This window comes from Bos mutus, chromosome 4 (assembly GCF_027580195.1).
Source record: "Bos mutus isolate GX-2022 chromosome 4, NWIPB_WYAK_1.1, whole genome shotgun sequence".
NCBI lineage: Eukaryota > Metazoa > Chordata > Mammalia > Artiodactyla > Bovidae > Bos > Bos mutus.
Window position 1 is genome coordinate 94,374,027 of NC_091620.1, and position 22,504 is coordinate 94,396,530.

At 39.0% G+C, this 22,504-nt stretch overlaps 1 long non-coding RNA gene across 2 annotated transcripts in view; it reads right to left on the reverse strand.

The window, feature by feature from the left end:
• Positions 1-12,906, reverse strand: part of LOC138987644 (uncharacterized) — a 358,883-nt gene extending 345,977 nt beyond the window's left edge. For both annotated transcript variants that reach the window (XR_011464034.1, XR_011464035.1), the window contains exons 1-2: positions 12,686-12,906; positions 9,513-9,620 (exon numbers count right to left, since the gene is read on the reverse strand). This is a non-coding gene — a long non-coding RNA (uncharacterized lncRNA). The remainder of the gene's footprint in view (positions 1-9,512; positions 9,621-12,685) is intronic.
• Positions 12,907-22,504: the final 9,598 nt, after the last annotated feature.

Consider the following 22,504-nt stretch of genomic DNA (forward strand, 5'->3'; position numbering starts at 1 on the left):
CTTCTTCAGAGGATCTTCCCAACCCAGGGATAGAACCCAGGTCTCCGACATTACAGGCAGATTCTTTACCAGCTGAGCCACCAGGGAAGCTCAAGAATTCTGGCATGAGTAGCCTATCCCTTCTCCAGGGGATCTTCCTGACCCAGGAATCAAACTGGGATCGCCTGCATTGAGGGCGGATTCTTTACAAGCTGAGCTACCACAGAAGTGATAGCCAATCCACCTTACCAACCACCTGCTGGAACATTTGCACCATTCTGTATAAACTGGCAGCCAAAGCTGACTGATACGATACTCCAGAATCTAGATACATTGATGGCTCTTACATCCCGACAACTCTGGGCATACTGGCAACATACACATTTACTGTGCCACATGTATTGGCCAGTTCAGAAAAAGAGACCTCTCTAGATTACCATCGCAGGCAGAAACCCCCTCTCCCTCCTCAGAACCCAGGATGGCTCCTAGCCATCCTACACAGGCAGCAAACAAAGCAGGAAAAGGGTCAGTTGAGATCTCTCTAAATTTTAGTAGTCCATCTCCTTTTATCTTCTTTCATCTGCATGATATTTTTATGTTCATTTCCCCAGACTTTTTCTGGGCACGGTTTTCATGGGATTGCTCCAGCCAGTGAGTGAATTCCTGTTAGTTTTAAAATGTTAACACTGACAGGTGACAGTTAGGTAGTGACAGTTTATAAGAAGTTTCTAAGCATCTGCTTACTTTAACTATTGAAAGTAAACTTGGAATTTCTTCAACAGGTAATGTTAAACATATGTCACTGATTTTGAACTCAGTATAATGCAAGAAAGTATTTATAAAAATCACATGCACCTCGGAGTGTCACAGGGAAATACTTTGGTGGGATCTGTTCATGCTTTGTGTAATATGTGTTTAATCAGAGAATATTATATATTATTTTCTCAAGAGTTTTAAAACTGACCTTATTTAGTGGTGACTATGGAATAAATGTTTCATTACATTTACCATAAATACATATGACTAAATTAGATATGATTAACATCACTGATCTGCTAGAATATGTATTACATAACTTTGTTATAGTAGACATAAGTTGCTTTTTTGAAACTCAGTTATAATATTTCACTGGACTTCAGAATCAGGTAGCAAATCTACCAGATGATTTGCGAACAATACAGATAAAGAAATTGTTTCTCTTGGCTCATCAGCCATCCTGCCTATAAAAGGCCATACTGCCTGACACACACATCGACTTTGCTCCCACATACAGGTTCAGTGATGTGATTCATATCCAGTAACAAGTTCAAATCAGTCTTTTCAGAAAGGATTCAGGCAATCTTTTCCTCTATCTTCTATAAGAACATTAAGTAGATCTTCCCAAGTACATCCTGTTCAAGAATAAATCATTCTCAGACATTTGTGTTCCCATACCTTCCCCCAAAAGTATTTTCTCTTTTGTGTTATGCAACTGTTGAGAAGCCTATAAACTGTGTATTCCCACCTAAACACATTTAGAGGAAAACCACTCTGCTCAGTAACTTTAATATTCAGATCTGAGGTGCTCTCTCTATTAGGCCTAGATAAAATCACTTACCTTACTTGTCTGGATTTTTGTCTTTGACACATCTCCTAACAAATTTACACATTAATATCTCCATTTTATGAAATAGTTTTAAAGATTTTATCATTTTTTTCCTTTTTAGATACAACAACCTTTTAAACATGAAGTATAGTTGATTTATACAATTGTATTAGTTTTAGGTGTACAGCAGTGATTCAGTTATACACATATATATACACACACATACATATTTTTCAGATTATTTTCCATTATCAGTTATTAAAAAATTATGAATATAGCTCCCTGTGCTACACAGCAAATCCTCGCTGCTTATCTCTTTTATGCGTAGCAGTTTATATCTGTTAAGCATGTACTACTAATTTATCCCTAGCCTCATCCCTTTCTCTTCGGTAGCCATAAGTTTGCTTTCTACATGTTTGTTTCTGTTTTGTATATCAATTTATTTATATTATTTTTATATTTGATATGTAAGTGATAATCATATTTGTTTTTTCATGACTTATTTCACCTAGTATTCTCTATGTCTATGTTGCCACAAATGGCAATATTTCATTCTTTTATATGGCTGTATAATATTCCATTATATGTACATATATTATATCGTATTAAGCCAAATGTCTGTTCATGGGCACTTGGGTTGTTTCTATACCTTGGCTATTGCCAATAGTGCTGTTATGAACACTGGGGTACACAAGACTTTATTATTTTAACTTGTTATAAATTTTTCAACCTGAAGCTTTGACTGATAAATTCATGATATAATAAAAACTATTTGGGCATTTAGTCATATTATCCCATACCCAAAAGAATCAATCATACTTATTAGTTGCAAGAAGTAAATTATAATTTTAATGTCAAGCTAAATAAATCTATGATATTATAAGAAATATCTATTTTTCAAAATAGTATTTATTCTGATAGCTTCCATGGGAAATGACTATATTAATAAGATTGTTTTCTGATATTTTGTCATTTTTAATGTTATACAAAACTTTGCTTTGTTATTCAAATCCTAATACCATCTTGACATAGTCCAAAATAAATGCAAACCAACAAAAAACTAAATAACCTAACTCTAGTCACACCTCTTTCAAGATGCTTATAAATGATGCCTTTTGCAATCCTATATTCTAAGAACCACAGACTCTGACAGTAGAATTCAATTACAACCTACCCTTGGCAGTATATAGTCTTCTAATAGAATGTCAAAATGGAAACCTTTCTGTTTCAGTTCTGGCTGAGATTTCAAATTCCAAGAAGAAAACAATAACGAGCAAGTGCTTCCACATTCCACACTGAGGTGAAATACTGCCTACATCAGACTGGCAAAGAAAACAAAAATGAAAACTGTTTTACAAGCCCTAGTTAAATACTCTCAAACATTTCAAGGTTTAAGAAGCCAAGAAAGGGACTTCCCTGGTGGTCGCGCTCCACTGCAGGGGGCATGAGTTTGATCCCTGCTCAGAGACCTAAGATTCCGCATGCCACTTACCTTAGCCAAAAAATAAATAAGTAAAAATTTTTTAAAAAAGAAGAAGCTAAGAGAAAATAACCTTTTTTCCTTGGATATAGTTGTCAAACTCCTATGGCATTTTTTTTTTCCTGCCTTCCACTCAAAGTGTCAGAAAAGTAAGGATGGTATTCTATTCTTAACTGAATTCAGTAAGAGGGGGATTAATCTAACCATTTGGAGACCTTGATATATGTGCTCTGGAGTGAAGGAAGAGCACTCAAGTGCCTGAGAAATATAGGAGGATGGAGAGACAGAGGTGGAAGGAAGTGAGGTAGCTATCACACACATCCCTGCAATAAAATGGGCTGTGTCCTATACCTAGAGTTGTGCCAAACGAGAAAGAGCTGGTGGCCAGTAATGGATTTAAAAGGGACCATCTGCAGGTTTGATACTACCCAACCAAATGAGTGTATCTTCAGAAGGCTGAGAGAAGAATCCTGAGCTGAGGGCAAGAGACAAACAAAAAGATACACTACCTGAGTAACCAGAAATGCAGGAGAACACTCCATAAGGTAAACAGTTAAATGCTTGTTAAAACGAGATCTTGACAGTACTAGGTATTGCCTTTGGGGGCAGGAGGAGAAGGGGACGACAGAGGATGAGATGGCTGGATGGCATCACTGACTCGATGGACGTGAGTCTGGGTGAACTCCGGGAGTTGGTGATGGACAGGGAGGCCTGGCGTGCTGCGATTCATGGGGTCGCGAAGAGTTGGACACAACTGAGTGACTGATCTGATCTGTTCTGAACTCTCTTCTTCCAGCATCGCTGGAGAGGGCAGAAATGTGGGTTGGCAAGCTGGCAGGTTGTGGGGGGAGAGGCTGGAAAGAAAGAAGCAATGACTTGGAAAAATGCAGAAACTGAAGGCTTATTTCTTTTTTTACTAAAGAACCCACACCTGAACAGGTACAAGGGGAAGTGGAGAGAGGAGATCATTGATTCTCAGTGACATAGGTTTTGCCAGTTACAGGAGTCTAGACATTTTAATTACTGAAATAAGACTAGACAAGACATGAGGGCTACCCTACATGTAACCGAAAACAGGAAATGAGCCCCACGGAAAAGTTCGAACAGGCAAAGGGGAAATAGAATACAATTGTTTTCTGCTTGTACCATATGGAGACATTCCTTCTGTGTAAAGTTACAGGAAATTACTAATGTTTATCACTATCCAAAATCAGGGTCCACTTTAACCATAACTCTCTTCATGAACATAACCATTAACTTCAAGACACAGTTTAAGTCACACTTTCTAAAATACCACCAGTAACTGTCCCAGTCTCAAAGATGATGAATTCTTGGAACTCTTACAATTAAGATTTCCTCCACTTTCTACTTTGAATTTAGTATGAAATACCTTGTGTTGATTTTTCTCACTAATATAGTTGGCTCACAATATTTAGTGTTTAATATTTATCTATCTATGGATCCATCATCACCATCAAGATGTTAAACTGATACATCAACTCCAAGTGTTTTCCCACTGGCCTCTTTGTAATTCTTTCCTCTAAACACTCTGCACCATTCCCAAGCTCTAGGAAATCACTAATCTAGTTTCTCTCACTAGGATTCCCTGTCCATCACCAACTCCTGGAGCTTGCTCAAAATCATGTCCATCAAGTCAGTGATGTCATCCAACCATCTCATCCTCTGTCATCCCCCTTTCCTCTTGCCTTCAATCTTTCCCAACATCAGGGTCTTTTCCAATCAATGAGTCAGTTCTTTGCATCAGGTGGCCAAAGTATTGGAGTTTCAGCTTCAACATCAGTCCTTCCAACAAATATTCAGGACTGATTTCGTTTAGGACGGACTGGTTGGATCTCCTTGCAGTCCAAGGGACTCTCAAGAGTCTTCTCCAACACCACAGTTGAAAAGCATCAATTCTTTGGCACTCAGCTTTCTTTATAGTCCAACTCTCACATCCATACATGACTACTGGAAAAACCATAGCTTTGACTATGTGAACTTTTGTCAGCAAAGTAATATCTCTGCTTTTTAATATGCTGTCTAGGTTGGTCATGGCTTTTCTTCCAAGGAGCAAGTGTCTTTTAATTTCATGGCTGCAGTCACCATCTGCAGTGATTTTGGAGCCCCCCCGCCAAATACAGTCTGTCACTGTTTCCCATCTATTTGCCATGAAGTGATGGGACTGGATGCCATGATCTTAGTTTTTTGAATGTGGAGTTTCAGCTTCAGCATCCTTAAGAATTTCCTCAAGGATATAAACACCATGAACAAAATTACCAGTCAACATGAACTAATTGATATTTATGAAATTCTCCATTCAACAACAACAGATCACACATTTACTTCAAGTACACCCGGAATATTTTCCAAGAAAGTTTTTATTCAGATCCATAAAAGAAGTCTCAATATAGAAGGTCTCAAATTATATGAAGTATGCTCTCATACCAAAATCGAATTAAATTAGTAACAGTAAAATACTAGGGAAGTTCCAAAATATTTGTAAACTCTAAGACCAAATTTTAAATAATCCATAAGTCAAAGAATATATGAAAAAAAAGTATTCTGAACTGAAGAAAAGTGAAAACACAACCTATCAAAAAGTCTGAGATGCAGCTGAAACTGCACTAAAAGATGAAATCACAGCACTACATATCTATATTATAAAAGAAAATTATCAAATCAGTAGTTTGTTCTTCTATGGGTTTCCCAGGCAGCTTAGTGGTAAAAATGCCATCATTGCAGGAGATGGAAGAGATGTGGGTTCACTTCCTGGATTGGGAAGATCCCCTGGAGGAGGAAGAAATGGCAACCCACTGCAATATTCTTGCCTGAGAAATCCCATGGACAGAGGAGTCTGGTGGGCTAGTTGGAGGGGGTCACAAAGAGTGAGACATAACCGAGCATTTCTTCTATATTCAGAAATTATCAAAATCTAACAAAGTTAACCACAATGAAAACAGAAGAAATGAAACAGTAACTGTGAAAAACAGAAATAAATGGAAATAGAAAAGTGCAAAATAAATAAAAGTGAAAATTGCTTCTTTGAGAAGACCAATAAAACTGATAAAAACTTCTAACCAGATTGATAAGCGAGAAGGTACAAATTACCAAATTTGAAACAAGAAAGGTGATGTCACTACAAATTTTAAACGTACTGAAAAAATGAGGGAATATAATAAATTCTAAAACAATAAATTTGACCATTTGGAAGAACTGAAAAACTTCCTTTAAAGACTCAAACCAATAAAGCTCACTCAAAAAGAAACAGGTCATCTGAATAGCCCTAAATGGAATCAAATTACTAGTTAAAAATCTTCCTGTAACAAAAATTCCAGATCAAACAGCTTCACTGGAAAATTCTACCAAACATTTAAGGAGAATATAATATAAATTCTACAAAAGATTTTCAAGAAAATTGAAGAAGGAACATTTCCCAATTCTATATGACCATATGATCCTGACCCAAATCCAAATAAAAATATTATAACAAAAGAAAGCTAGAGATGAATATCTTTTATGATCATAGATGTAAACATTTCTAAAAAATTTTAGCAACTCAATCCAACAATATGTAAAAAAAGAAAAATACATCATGAGCAATATGGTTTATCTCAGGAGTGCCTATGTAATTTCACTTGAAAATTAACCAATGTGATTCTCCCTATTAATAGCTTTAAAAGGTAAAACCATGTGATCATCTGAAGAGCTGCTGAAAAAAGTGTTTGACAAAATACACTATCAATTCCTGATAAAAACTCTCAGCAAACTAAGAACAGAAGTGAACTTCCAACAATAAGAAGACAATGAGCTGGTTTATTATTGGACTGGAAAAGCTCTTTATCTCACCAGACTGCCTGGGTGCTTGCTTTGTGACTTTAGGACCAGATAAAGGAAGCAGACTATATGATGTGCTGTTTAAGGTCGGAAACTGTTCTGATGATCTTCTCATTTTCTTTACTGATGACTGCCGCTAGCATACCCACTTTGACAAGCTTGCTTGACAGATTAAATGGCCAGTGAAAGCTTCTCAGGGAACTCCCCTGGAGCCAACAATCCTTGCACACATCAGCCAATTCAAGCTGGAGACACAGCATGGTACACGTGTGGTACATGCATAGGAACCAGAACTCCCTTGTGGAATTTCGCTCAGATAATGCTGCCTGCCTGCATCTTCTTTTTCATTCTGTACCTTATCCTTTGCCTCTAAACACCACCCTCAAATGTGTGTGCTCTGTGGAGTCTGATGAATTTCAAATGTAAATTTCAAATTTACATTTATTTCAAATGTAAATAATGATAAAATTTTTGCAATCTGATAAATGACATCTATGAAAAACTACCAGCTCATACTTAATGGTGAAAGAGAAAATATTTTCCTTTAAAGTTAGGAACAAAGCAAGGTGGTTATAATTTTCTTTATTACCAACATTATACTTGAGATTCTAGCTGATGATGCATTCAGATAGAAAAAAGAAATAAAAGGCAATCATCTCAATCATCTGTATATAAAACCCTATAAAATCAACAAAAAAGCTATCAGAACTAATGAATAAATTTATAAGATTGCAAGGGTACAAGATCAATTTACAAAATTAATCACAGTTCTATTATGTTAGCAGTGAGTAACTGGAAATTAAAATTATGAAAATGTCATTTTTAATAACATCAAATATATGAAATATTTATGTATAAAATTGATAGAAGAGATATAAGACCTATACGGAAAATTACAAAACTTACCTGAGATAAAATGAAGACTAAACAGAGAAATATCTTGAATCTGTAACTTGGATGACTCAATATTGCTAAGACATAAACTCTTTGCAAATGTATCTTTTTTTTTTTGGTGGCACTGTGAAGCTTGTAGGATCTTAGTTCCCCAACCAAGGATTGAACCTGGGCCACTGCAGTGAAAACTCCAGGTCCTAACCAATGGACCACCACGGAATTCCCACAAATTTATCTTTAGATTCAATTCAATCCCAATCAAAATCTCAGTAGACTTTATTTTAGGAATCTACAATTTGTTTCCCAAATTTACGTGGAAATACTAAAGTTTTCCAAATACTAAATTTTTGTTTTTGCTTTTCAAAAACAAAAAGGCAATCAAAGGACTAGGATAAATTATTTCTAAGACATGTATCTGAGAAAAAACTTGTGTCTCGAATACATGAAGAGGTCCCCCAATTCAACAATTAGAAAATATTACAATTTAACAATGGGTAAATGGCAACCCACTCCAGTACTCTTGCCTGGAAAATCCCATGGACAGAGGAGCCTGGTGGGCTGCTGTCTATGGGGTCACACAGAGTCGGACACGACTGAAGTGACTTAGCAGCAAACTACTTTAAGACACTCTTATATCTGTGTTTATCTTTTTTGTGTATGTAAGCATGGCATAGCCTACATTTCTTTAGATTACCAGCCCCAATCATAATTAACAAAGATGTTTTACATGCATCCAAATTTATAGAGAAGGATTTAAATGAAATCTGCTGCTGTAAAATTTGTATTTTTTTCTTAGCGTTTTTATGAAAGTTATAAATGGAATAAACTACTGTGAATATTCAAACTCCTGAACACAGCAGTTCAGCAATGCTCCAACACTCTTCCTGTTCGATTTTCGTGCCTTTTTTGTTTGGTAGTCTAGACATAGCCTGTTTCTTAGACATGTTTATAAATGGATTGGAAAGGAGGTCTAAATAAAGGCATTACTGAAATACAAAGCGTCTTTTTGTTATACATTGTTGTTATTAAGAAAAGATTCCAAAAGAGGGCTTCTGGCAATGAGTCATGTATTCTGACAGATGTTTTCTACAGATGAGAGTTCAGCTCCACCTTTCCCAAAAATGTAAGTTTTAGAAGGAGAGGTCTGTCTTTTGGAGCCCTTGGGAAATAAGTTATAGTGTAGACTGCGTTTCTTAAAACCACTCCTATCGTTGTTTGAAATCCAATGGCAAAGGTCTTTTCTCGTAAATAAATGATTTTGAAACTTTAAAACTTTCAACATACTTTGTTCCTTGATTCAAAACTACAGTCTTGCAAGAGAACTTGAAAAACAAAGGAATGGAGAAACTCTAGGAAAGCTAATGGCACCCCACTCCAGTACTCTTGCCTGCAAAATCCCATGGATGGAGGAGCCTGGTGGGCTGCAGTCCATGGGGTCGCTAAGAGTCAGACACGACTGAGCGACTTCACTTTCATTTTTCACTCTCATGCATTGGAGAGGGAAATGGCAACCCACTCCAGTGTTCTTGCCTTGAGAATCCCAGGGACAGGGGAGCCTGGTGGGCTGCCGTCTATGGGGTCGCACAGAGTCGGACACGACTGAAGCGACTTAGCAGCAGCAGCAGGAAAGCTAATTGTACCTCATGAATGTGAAATTAGTGTGAAGACAGATTTCTTGCATCCTAAAATAATGGAAGATGCTTAAGAAAGCTTCCTTAAGAAGCTTAAGAAGTAGCTTACCTTATCCAATCTTCTCTCCCAGGCCCAGAGTGAGTAGGAGAAAGGGGGCAGGAGTGGACGCCAACAGGCCAAGATTCTTCTAGGTCAGTGTTCTTCCCATTATACCTTCTGGGATAACAGGAGGAAACAATCTCTGACAAAATAATTAAGACCACTTAGAGAGGTCAAATCAACTGTCCAAGGTCATATAGCTAGTAAGGGACAACGCTGGGACAAGACTAAATATCTGAGACTCCAAAGACCATGATTTATACCATACCACTATTTTCTTTATATAGTATTATATATTTGAGTTTCATGAAAGAAACTTGCTGGTTTGACTCACCATTGTACTCTTTAGCATATCATAAATACACAAGAAATACCGGATAAATCATTCACCAATCCACAGATACTGATTGATTTTAATGTATATAGTGTTTAAACTGACTGCACACCAACTACATACTTAGGAGACAATGGACATTTGTGCTGGTTATAATTCTCTGACAGCAAGAATTTTTCTCCTCTGAAATTCTCTTAAGAGATGTCTTTTTCATAACCCAAGATCATCTGGAGTGGTGAAGGAAGTTTCCAGTTGATTTAGTCATAGGGAAAAAAATTACAGAAGAATAATATAGATGTCTACTGATACATGGGTAGAGGCATATATTCAGTTCTACCACTGATTTCCTTTTCCTAGAGGAATTAAAAGAAAGTGAGCTGAAAGAAAGGTGAGAAAATGAATGAAGGAAAGTTTCCCTAGTCTGATATCTTTATCTTGATTCCCATAGTAATCTGGGATTTGCTCCTTGAGCATCTCTCTCCAGATCCAGAAATGATAATTTCTCATCTTCTATTTCTCTTTCAAGGCCTCAGTCTTCATCTTTTAAAAACACATTCACTGAAATCTTATTGTTGCCTGTAAATCTAGCCCTAAATTGTCACTGTAATCACTATTCTATTCATAATCAATATGAAGTTGTAAAACAATACTTTGCAAGGAAATAACACAGCAAATTTGTTTATACATGTCTCTCACAAATATGCTAAAAACTGGCTGTGCCTTAAAAATATAGCATATGAAGAACTGTATATACCACAATACTTCTGGCAAGCATAATCTCAATTTTTTAATTCTTTGTAAATATTTCATTTATGTCTGCTAAGTAGTTTTAAAATTTCCTTTAACATACTGCCATTATTAAGAGCAGACTGTACAAAGCTGATATATTTTACATGTTTTTAAAGAGTATGTGCATGTGGTTGAGTTTTTTATTGTTGTATGTCCATTCAGATAAATGAAGTCTATCTCTTCATGTAGTCCTTGCTTAATGCAAAATCCAAAAAAACTAGTGTTGTTACATTAATGCATTTTTAACCATTCTAGGTACCACTGTTTAAAATGCAAAGTTTAAAATACTGCATTCAAAAAGAAAAATGTATTTATCTTAATAAATTACACAAAGTAAAATTGCAAATAGCATATTAATAAAGAGTAGCTCTTGCCTATAATGTTTAGTAAAATCTAGGAGACAGAACTTAGTAAATAATTTCCAAAACAACTTAGTAAAATTCAGTAAACACATAAGTGAATAAAATAAATGACGATGCAAATTAATGTCTAAGCAAACATAAAGAGATCCTCATCTTCATTACTTTAATTAAAATAATATTATATTTTTTTACACAACTACCTAACTAATCAAACCATTGATATTATTCAATGTTGGCAAGTCTGTGGTAAAAGGGCACTCAAATATTTGGTGCAAAAAGATAGGAGTTTTAAAGCGTAGTCTGGGAATGTGTATGTAATTTTAAAATTTGCCTACTCTTTGCCCCAATAATTTAGCCTTTAAGAATCTACTCTTCAGTTATATTAGCCTAAGTAGCACACACACAATTCACACTCTCACACAGAACAATACTGGTTGCAAACATTACATGCAGTTTCAACATCAGTAAAATAACAACAACAATAAAAATACGGTACCTTCATTCAAGGAGCACTATAAAATGATTAAATGAAATGAGATATTGATTTGTAAGCTTACATATAATAATTAAGTGGATAAAAATGCCCAAACCCACATACATACCATGATTCTAGTTTTATAAACAAAGAAACTAATTAATGACTATAATAAATGTATCAGAGTACATATGCAGATATGTATCAATGTGTGGAAATCAGAAAAGATTCACTTAGCAAATTCTGTAGTGGTTACATTTGGGAGACAGAATTGGTCAAGTCAAACATAAGAAAGACTTTCACTGTATAAGATAAAAAAGAAAAGAATTCAAGGTTATTGGTGGTTTCCTTTTTTTGTGACTACAAGTTTAAAAAGAGGAAGGAAACACCGGTACACTGGCTACTAACCTATAGGTTTATAGCAACACATTATATCTGATCTGTTAAATAAAATCAAGGAATTCTGTACCAATGGGAGAACAAAAATATTTGGACTGTGACCCAAGTAGAATTAGCCCCACTAGAAATAGTTGCTTTCTGGAAACTAGATAGGTATGTATGATATTCAGGCTTATCTAGGAACAGTTACCAAGTTAATATAGTGGATGGTAAGAAAAATACAACATCATAAGAACTAGGCATACCAGTCAGTAAGAAAGGATCCAACAATATATAAAGTCGGCACCAAAGAGCTACTGCTGGTTAGAAACTCCAACCATTGTATTGAGCTACAGATCTCCATAAACTTGGATCCTTGTGGGAAACAGAACAGGATATTAGGGCATACAATAGTATACTATCCAGCTATTGAAATATGGATAAGGGAGGAAATATCACAGTCCCAGAGAACAAGACAAAGACCACAGTAAGACCAGCTTAAATACTGAAGTGAGATACTGAGCCCCACACTCAGGAGACTTCTCTAGAACAGAAGAGGAAAACAATTCACCTGAACAAAAGAAAGATCTATCTCACATCTTTGCTTGCAATTTGAATTAACAACCAATAAAATTATTTTTCCTTCCTTCATAGAAAACAATGGACACTTTCAAATTTTCCTACTGCTCCCCAGGGCACCATAATATTTCAGTCCACTAGTCTCGAAATTTAAAATTGTCAATAACTCTTTTTCTCCTTTACCAACTTCCACAAACCTGGACAACCATAACCCAAGCCCTTATATTTATTTTGTTCTAATTACTGAAGTGGTCCTCTGACTTACCTTTCTTTTCCTGATCAAGTTCCTGAGACATGTCAAGATCATCTTTTTTTCAAATTAAATCTTACAAAGTCTCTATGCATGCCAAGAACACAGCTGTAACAAAATGTTACAGCTTTTTGTGTGGTCAGACAGCCACACTCCCAGCCTCTCCCTTTCTAGATGGTTTGCTTTGCCACTATGCCCGATAATGTTCCAACTCAAGAAACTGAGGAAAGTTTCCCTCCAAGTATAAAAGCAGAGTGGTTAAGATCACAGCCTCTTAAACAGACTCAATTCCTTCAGAATTTGCATAACCACATTCCAGCGATATGACTTTAAACACAGGATTTAATCTAAGCTTAGTTTTGTGGTATGCTGTGTCTAGTCGCTCAGTCATTTTGGACTCTGTGTGACTTCAGCTTTACTTAACCATAAAATAGGCATGATATTCATAAAACTTTTATTTAATAAAACTACTGTTAGAATTCAACATTATCTTCCATATGAAGTTCCTTATGGTTTTGGCTCAGAGCCTAGCATGTAATTAATAATTGTTATCATCACCATCATCACCATTCTTTCAAATGACAGCATTTTTTTTTTTTTTTTTTTTTTACGCATTTCTTACCAGTGTACCCACGTAGCCTTTTAAAAGTATCAAAAAATATTTCTAGCCATGAAAAAAATAATTATGATGTTTTATATGAGAAAGATCTTACTGATATGAAGTACCAGTAACTTTCAAAATGCCTTTCTCATTTTTCAAGTTCTCCTGCTTTTTTCCTCCCTCCATAAACCTATGGTTCGTTCCACTCTGATCTTCTGGTGAAAAGCCTTCCTTGAACATTTGTCAATCCAAACCTAATCTTTTTGTGCCAAAAGAAAATCAAAGTACAGATATTTACCTTCTTGAACTCATTATTTTCCTAATTAAGGGCTGTTGCTGCTAAGTCGCTTCAGTCGTGTCCGACCCTGTAAGACCCCATAGACGGCAGTCTACCAGGCTCCTCCGTCCCTGGAATTTTCCAGTCAAGAACACTGGAGTGGGTTGCCATCGCCTTCTCCGTAATTAAGGGCAGTGTTAATGAACCCAAAGTAGCTGAGGTAAAAATGAATACGGGAATTTCCCAAATTAATTCGAAGGAAACACAGAAGGATTCCCAGCAACCAGAGTCATCAAAACCCCAGGAACGGCTCTAAAATTTCTGTTCATTAAGGCTGGTTCATCGAACGGAACATCTTTATTATGAACCAAGGATCCAGGAGGACCCTTCCACCGAGACCTGTGCTTGATGATGTTCCAGAAGCAAGAATCCTAGCAGTCAAGGGTCTGCCCCTTCTCTGTATTCCTATGAGCAAGCTGGAGAGACAAGTGGGCTGTGTATATGGGACACCACTCCATCCTGTGGCGCCTGGCTCGTTTCACGTGCTCCGTGGCATGAGAGAACCAGTAATACTTCTCGTGGGCAATGAAGGTGGAAGGGGTACTGAACCTGATGGTGCACAGACAACAGGACCCGTGGCTGCCGGGGGTCTGGAATGCACTAGTCCCTCTGAGTGGGAAGAGGACATGGGAGGAGGCAGCAGAGTTTCCGGTGCCGGCGATGGGCTGCGGGCCGGCATAGTGGCTGGGAACAGGAGTGGCTGTTTCAGCTCCGTTGAAGCTGCCTGGAGAGAAGAGACGATGAGAGACAGAGGCTGCGAGGAGGTGGCAAGTGAAAGCTGGCAGCGTTCGACCGCTAACCAGGTATCCACTTGGGGGCGGCCTGGCGCTTGCCTACTAGCAGACGCCGCACCAAGCCGGGGGACCTAGAGACGCAAAATGGCGGCCTCGGGCCCAGGTGGCCCAAGGGTGCTCAGGCACAGAGGCACGAGGGCTGATTGTGTGCCGTGTAGAGGCCTGGAGAGTGTGGAAGCTCGTGGTTTGGGTTATGAGCTTGAGGTCGTTGGCCAGGGGGTGTGGGTGCCAGGAAGGCTCGGCAGGGGTGGGGTCCTGGTGACCCGGCTCGCTCAGGCCAATGGGGTTCTGGGGGCAGTGAGCTGGGTGAGCACGCCAGTCCCCTTCAGCTTCCCCTCTCGCTCCTGGTCATATCAATGGAGAGTTACACTGGGTGATTTTCTGTCACTCTTTAATCCAAATACCCAATTCATTGTACATTTAATTTGGAACTATTGAACATTTAATTTCACATTGGTGAGATTGGTCGTTAGCCCACAGAATGTATAACCTTAAGGTTTCAGTGTCCAAAACCCTCCTCATATCTCCGACACCATTAGTATGAGTGATTGGAAGAGAAGCCGGTTGGTCAGTAGCCAACCAATAAACTGAGTAGCTTTAAATCAAATGTCTGTTCTTGTCCAGTCAGCAATGGCCAGAGGTGGGGGTTTCTCCAGACCCACTGCTCAGTCGACAGATACTATGAGCTACAGCAACTTCTCTGAAAAGGAGGCATAGAAAGGACAGGTGAATTGGCTGGTACCTTAGTTGCAGTTTGCTTTGCCTAAATCTCTACCAACACCAGAATTGATATCATCACTGATTAGGTAGTCGTAAGGCACTAGAGGGGGGCTTCCCTGGTGGCTCAGATGGTAAAAAATCGGCCTGCAATGCAGGAGACCTGAGTTCGATCCCTGCGTTGGGAAGATCCCCTGGAGAAGGAAATGGCAACCCACTCCAGTATTCTTGCTTGGATAATCCCATGGACAGAGGAGTGGGGCAACAGTCCATGGGGTTGCAAAGAGTTGGACATGACTTAGCACAGAACAAAGCACTAGAGTGCTACTATCTCTCTATTTTGCCTCCTTAGTATAGCTCATTGTTCATTTTTCATTAATCTCCTGTGTTAATACTGGGCTTCCCTTATGGCTCAAAGGATAAAGAATCTGCCTGCAATGTGGGAGACCCAGGTTCAGTCCCTGGGTTGGGAAGATCCGCTGGAGAAGGGAATGACCACCTACTCCAGTATTCTTGCCTGGAGAATCCCATGACTGAAGATTCTGGAGGGCTGCGTACAAACAGTATCTTTTTAAACATTTAACATTGCTGTAGGACTTATTCAGGTCACATATTCAGTGCAAGGAGTTTAGGGGAATGGGCTGTTAACTCACTTCAGTCGTGTCCAACTCTGTGCGACCCCATAGACGGCAGCCGGCCATGCTCCCCTGTCCCTGGGATTCTCCAGGCAAGAACACTGGAGTGGGTTGTCATTTCCTTCTCCAATGCATGAAAGTGAAAAGTGAAAGTGAAGTCGCTCAGTCGTTACCCCATGGACTGCAGCCTACCAGGCTCCTCCATCCATGGGATTTTCCAGGCAAGAGTACTGGAGTGGGGTGCCGTTACCTTCTCCGTAGGGAACTGAGTTTAAAGATATGCAGGAATTGGAAAGAAATTAGGGGAAATGGTTCTTTGTTCTGTATTCAGACACTTCCATCACATGCCTCAACTTCCAGGAGAAACTGAGGGGCTTTCCAAAACTAAATCTGTAAAGGATTCCAGTATGTTCTTTCCAAGACAAGGTCAGACATTGATGGTAGGAAATCCAATACTTCCTTATCTTCCCATTGGCCCCCATAGGCATTATTGACAAGCTACATTCCCAAACTAAAACACAAGGACAGAACAGTCTTTTCAAATGCACCATTCTTTCTGCATTTGAATAGTCATTATATATTGGCATGCATCATCTCCTGTGTGCAGAAATGTGCAAATCAGATTAAAGGTCAGGCCATTCTGGTATTCCACCTGGAAAAGTGAAGAATGGACTTGGCCAAGTCTAACCACACATTGGAATCAGATAGGAGTTTTGATAACCTATTATTGCCCAAGAGCCACCCCTGAACAATTTAGTCACTATCTTTCTTTATAGTGTTACCTGTTTTTTTTTTTTTTTAATTACCCTGGTGATTCTTATGTGTAGTTAGGTTTGAGAGCATAGGCTAGCCCTTAGAGGAATAAAAATTATTGAGAACACATGGGAAGCAGATTCTGGCCAGCTGGCTGTACTTCTCCAAACTTAACAACAACAACAACAACAAAAAGTCACTGGAGGAAATCAGGAAAACTCAAGTATTCAAGAAACTGTGGAGAAGAGGGCTAAGTGGGCAGCGTAGTTATTTTATAAAAAGGGCTGTCACTCAATCATAGCTGCCAAAGCTGTTCTCCACCTTAGGCATGAGGTAGAGTTCACTATATTCAAATTATTCAGTTCAGTTCAGTCTCTCAGTAGTGTCTGACTCTTTGCAACCCCATGCTCTGCAGCACACCAGGCTTCCCTGTCCATCACCAACTTCCAGAGCTTGATCAAACTCATGTCCATCGAGTTGGTGATGCCATCCAACCATCTAATTCTCTGTCGTCCCCTTCTCCTCATGGCTTCAGTCTTTCCCAGCATCAGGGTCTTTTTCCAAGAGTCAGTTCTTTGTATCAGCTGGCCAAAGTACATAGTTTGTTGAAATACAAAGAAATTATAAAATAACATATTATTCTTACTGGCCTATTGTAGCTAAGATTTAGTTATAAACTAATGATATTGATACTTAGATTTTTCTGGTACTACTATCAAGATATCAGAAGGGGAGGAACACTGCATGATTAATAATAATTGTCATCTGGTAAATTATAATGCAGTTTTTCCTCAACAAGTTGTCTCAGGCAAGTCTCTAAATCAAGCTATCTCTCAATTTCCTTGTTTCTAAAGTTGTTCAGTTGATCTGTTTGTTTATTCAGTCATCCATTCATGTTTTCAGTAAACTGTTACTGGTTACCTCTAGTCAGGCCTTGTCTAGTTCCACAGCCTTGTCTAACTCAATGAAACTAAGCCATGCCCATGGGGCAACCCAAGACGAGCAGGTCATGGTGGAGAGATCTGACAGAATGTGGTCCACTGGAGAAGGGAATGGTAAACCACTTCAGTATTCTTGCCTTGAGAACCCCATGAACAGTATGAAAAGGCAAAATGATAGGATACTGAAAGAGGAACTCCCCAGGTCAGTAGGGGCCCAAAATGCTACTGGAGATCAGTGGAGAAATAACTCCAGAAAGAATGAAGGGATGGAGCCAAAGCAAAAACAATACCCAGCTGTGGATGTGACTGGTAATAGAAGCAAGGTCCAATGCTGTAAAGAGCAATATTGCATAGGAACCTGGAATGTCAGGTCCCCGAATCTGGGCAAATTGGAAGTGGTCAAACAAGAGATGGCAAGAGTGAATGTAGACATTCTAGGAATCAGCGAACTAAAATGGACTGGAATGGGTGAATTTAACTCAGATGACCATTATATCTACTACTGTGGGCAGGAATCCCTCAGAAGAAATGGTGTGGCCATCATGATCAACAAGAGTCTGAAATACAGTACTTGGATGAAATCTCAAAAATGACAGAATGATCTCTGTTCGTTTCCAAGGCAAACCATTCAGTATCACAGTAATCCAAGTCTGTGCCCCAACCAGTAATGCTAAAGAAGCTGAAATTGAACAGTTCTATGAAGACCTACAAGACCTTTTAAAACTAACACCCAAAAAAGATGTCCTTTTCAATGTAGGGCACTGGAATGCAAAAGTAGGAAGTCAAGAAACACCTGGAGTAACAGGCAAATTTGGCCTTGGAATACGGAATGAAGCAGGGCAAAGACTAATAGAGTTTTGCCAAGAAAATGCACTGGTCATAGCAAACACCCTTTTCCAACAACACAAGAGAAGACTCTACACATGGACATCACCAGATGGTCAACACCAAAATCAGATTGATTATATTCTTTGCAGCCAAAGATGGAGAAGCTCTGTACAGTCAACAAAAACAAATGAGGAGCTGACTGTGGCTCAGATCATGAACTCCTTATTACCAAATTCAGACTTAAATTGAAGAAAGTAGGGATAACCACTAGACCATTCAGGTATGACCTAAATCAAATCCCTTATGATTACACAGTGGAAGTGAGAAATAGATTTAAGGGCCTAGATCTGATAGATAGAGTGCCTGATGAACTATGCAGTGAGGTTCATGACATTGTACAGGAGACAGAGATCAAGACCATCCCCATGGAAAAGAAATGCAAAAAACCAAAATGGCTGTCTGGGGAGGCCTTACAAATAGCTGTGAAAAGAAGAGAAGCAAAAAGCAAAGGAGAAAAGGAAAAATATAAGCATTTGAATGCAGAGTTCCAAAGAATAGCAAGAAGAGATAAGAAAGCCTTCCTCAGTGATCAATGCAAAGAAATAGAGGAAAACAACAGAATGGGAAAGACTAGAGATCTCTTCAAGAAAATTAGAGATACCAAGGGGACATTTCATGCAAAAATGGGCTCGATAAAGGATAGAAATGGTATGGACCTAACAGAAGCAGAAGATATTAAGAAGAGGTGGCAAGAATACACAGAAGAACTGTACAAAAAAGATCCTCATGACCCAGATAATCACGATGGTGTGATCACTGACCTAGAACCAGACATCCTGGAATGTGAAGTCAAGTGGGCCTTAGAAAGCATCACGACGAACAAAGCTAGAGGAGGTGATGGAATTCCAGTTGAGCTATTTCAAATCCTGAAAGATGATGCTGTGAAAGTGCTGCACTCAATATGCCAGCAAATTTGGAAAACTCAGCAGTGGCCACAGGACTGGAAAAGGTCAGTTTTCATTCCAATCCCAAAGAAAGGCAATGCCAAAGAATGCTTAAACTACCGCACAGTTGCACTCATCTCACACGCTAGTAAAGTAATGCTCAAAATTCTCAAGCCAGGCTTCAGCAATACGTGAACTGTGAACTTCCTGATGTTCAAGCTGGTTTTAGAAAAGGCAGAGGAACCAGAGATCAAATTGCAGATATCTGCTGGATCACTGAAAAAGCAAGAGAGTTCCAGAAAAACATCTATTTCTGCTTCATTGACTATGCCAAAGCCTTTGACTGTGTGGATCACAATAAACTGTGGAAAATTCTGAAAGAGATGGGAATACCAGACCACCTGACCTGCCTCTTGAGAAATCTGTTTGCAGGTCAGGAAGCAACAGTTAGAACTGGACATGGAACAACAGACTGGTTCCAAATAGGAAAAGGAGTCCGTCAAGGCTGTATATTGTCACCCTGCTTATTTAACTTATATGCAGAGTACATCATGAGAAATGCTGGACTGGAAGAAACACAAGCTGGAATCAAGATTGCCGGGAGAAATATCAATAACCTCAGATACGCAGATGACACCACCCTTATGGCAGAAAGTGAAGAGGAACTAAAAAGCCTCTTGATGAAAATGAAAGTGGAGAGTGCAAAGTTTGGCTTAAAGCTCAACATTCAGAAAACAAATATCATGGCATCCGGTCCCATCACTTCATGGGAAATAGATGGGGAAACAGTGGAAACATTGTCAGACTTTATTTTTGGGGGCTCCAAAATCACTGCAGATGGTGAATGCAGCTATTTAATTAAAAGACGCTTACTCCTTGGAAGGAAAGTTATGACCAACCTAGATAGCATATTCAAAAGCAGACATTACTTTGCAAACAAAGGTCCGTCTAGTCAAGGCTATGTTTTTTCCTATGGTCATGTATGGATGTGAGAGTTGGACTGTGAAGAAGGCTGAGTGCCAAAGAATTGATGCCTTTGAACTGTGGTGCTGGAGAAGACTCTGAGAGTCCCTTGGACTGCAAGGAGATCCAACCAGTCCATTCTGATGGAGATCAGCCCTGGGATTTCTTTGGAGGGAATGATGCTAAAGCAGAAACTCCAGTACTTTGGCCACCTCATGCGAAGAGTTGACTCATTGGAAAAGACTCTGATGCTGGGAGGGATTGGGGGCTGGAGGAGAAGGGGACGACAGAAGATAAGATGGCTGGATGGCATCACTGACTGATGGATGTGAGTCTGAGTGAACTCTGGGAGGCCTGGTGTGCTGTGATTCATGGGGTGGCAAAGAGTTGGACACGACTGAGCGACTGAAGTGAACTGAACTGAAAGATAACTAAGTGGATTAGTATGTTTCCGCCTTTAAAATCTTATAGACTCATGAAAACTACTTAAGAAGTGGTTACAGTACCCTTGAGTAGGTAACTTGGATAGATGAATAGAGCATTGAAGAGGTCAAGAAAGACCTCATAGACATGCTCTTTTAGTAGATAGAGGGCAGGAGATTCCCAGTGGTTAGGACTGTACTTTCACAAGCGAGGGCCAGGGTTTGTTCCCTAGTCAGGGAATTACTATCCATCAAGCCACACTGTGTGTACCCCTCCACGCAAAAAAGTAGATAGAATTAGTAAGCATTTAGTAAAATGCTATCCTCACTAAAATATGAATATGTCCTAAATATATGATATTGGGATTAGGAGTAAGTGACTGAGAGAGAAAGTATATGGCCTTTAAAATAATTGGCATCAGTTCAGTGTGGCTGAATTTCAGATTCGAGATGGAGAAGTGAGGAGAGCAAGTCTTAACATGAGGAACTGCTGTTGAATACCAGTGTGTCTTTTTATGCAGTGATGGTGGGATATGAAGAAGCGGTGGCAAGAATACACAGAACTATACAAAAATGATCTTAATGACACAGGTAAACCCCATGGTATGATCATTCAACTAGAGTCAGACATCTTGCAGTGTGAAGTCAAGTGGGCCTTAAGAAGCATCACTATGAATTAAGCTAGTCGAGGTGATGGAATTCCAGATGATCTATTTCAATTCCTAAAAGATGATGCTATTAAATTGTTGCACTCAATATGCCAACAAATGTGGAAAACTCAGCAGTGGCCGCGGGACTGGAAACGGTCAGTTTTCATTCCAGTCCCAAAGAAAGGCAATCCTAAAGAATGTTCAAACTACCACACAATTGCACTCATCTCACACGCTAGGAAAGTAATGCTCAAAATTCTCCAAGCCAGGCTTCAGCCGTATGTGAACCATGAACTTCCAGATGTTCAAGCTGGATTTAGAAAAGGCGGAGGAACCAGAAATTAAATTGCCAACATCCATACAATCATTGAAAAAAGCAAGAGAGTTCCAGAAAAACATCTGCTTTATTGGCTACACCAAAGCCTTTGACTGTGTGGATCACAACAAACTGTGGAAAATGCTTAAAGAAATGGGAATACCAGACCACCTGACTGGCCTCCTGAGAAATCTGTAGGCAGGTCAGGAAGCAACAGTTAGAACTCGGCATGGAACAACAGACTGGTTCCAAATCGGAAAAGGAGTGTGTCAAGGCTGTGTATTGTCACCGTGCTTATTTAACTTATATGTAGAATACATCATGCGATATTCCAGACTGGATAAAGCACAGACTGGAATCAAGATTGCCAGGAGAAATATCAATGACCTCAGATATGCAGATGACACCACCCTCATGGCAGACAGCAAAGAAGAACTAAAGAGGCTCTTGATGAAAGTGAAAGAGGAGAGTGAAAAAGTTGGCTTAAAACTCAACATTCAGAAAACTAAGATCATCGCATCCGGTTCTATCACTTCATGGCAAATAGATGGGGAAACAATGGAAACAGTGAGAGACTATTTTTGGGGGTTCTGAAATCACTGCACATGGTGACTGCAGCCATGAAATTAAAAGACACTTGCTCTTTGGAAGAAAAGCTATGACCAACCTAGACTGCATATTAAAAAGCAGAGACTTGACTTTGCTGACAAAGGTCCGTCTAGTTAAAGCTATGGTTTTTCTAGTAATCATGCATATATGTGAGAGTTGGACTATAAAGAAAGCTGAGCACCGAAGAATTAATGCTTTTGAACTGTGGTGTTGGAGAAGACTCTTGAGAGTCCCTTGGACTACAAGGAGATCCAACCAGTCCATCCTAAAGGAAATCAGTCCTGAATATTCATTGGAAGTACTGATGCTAAAGCTAAAACTCCA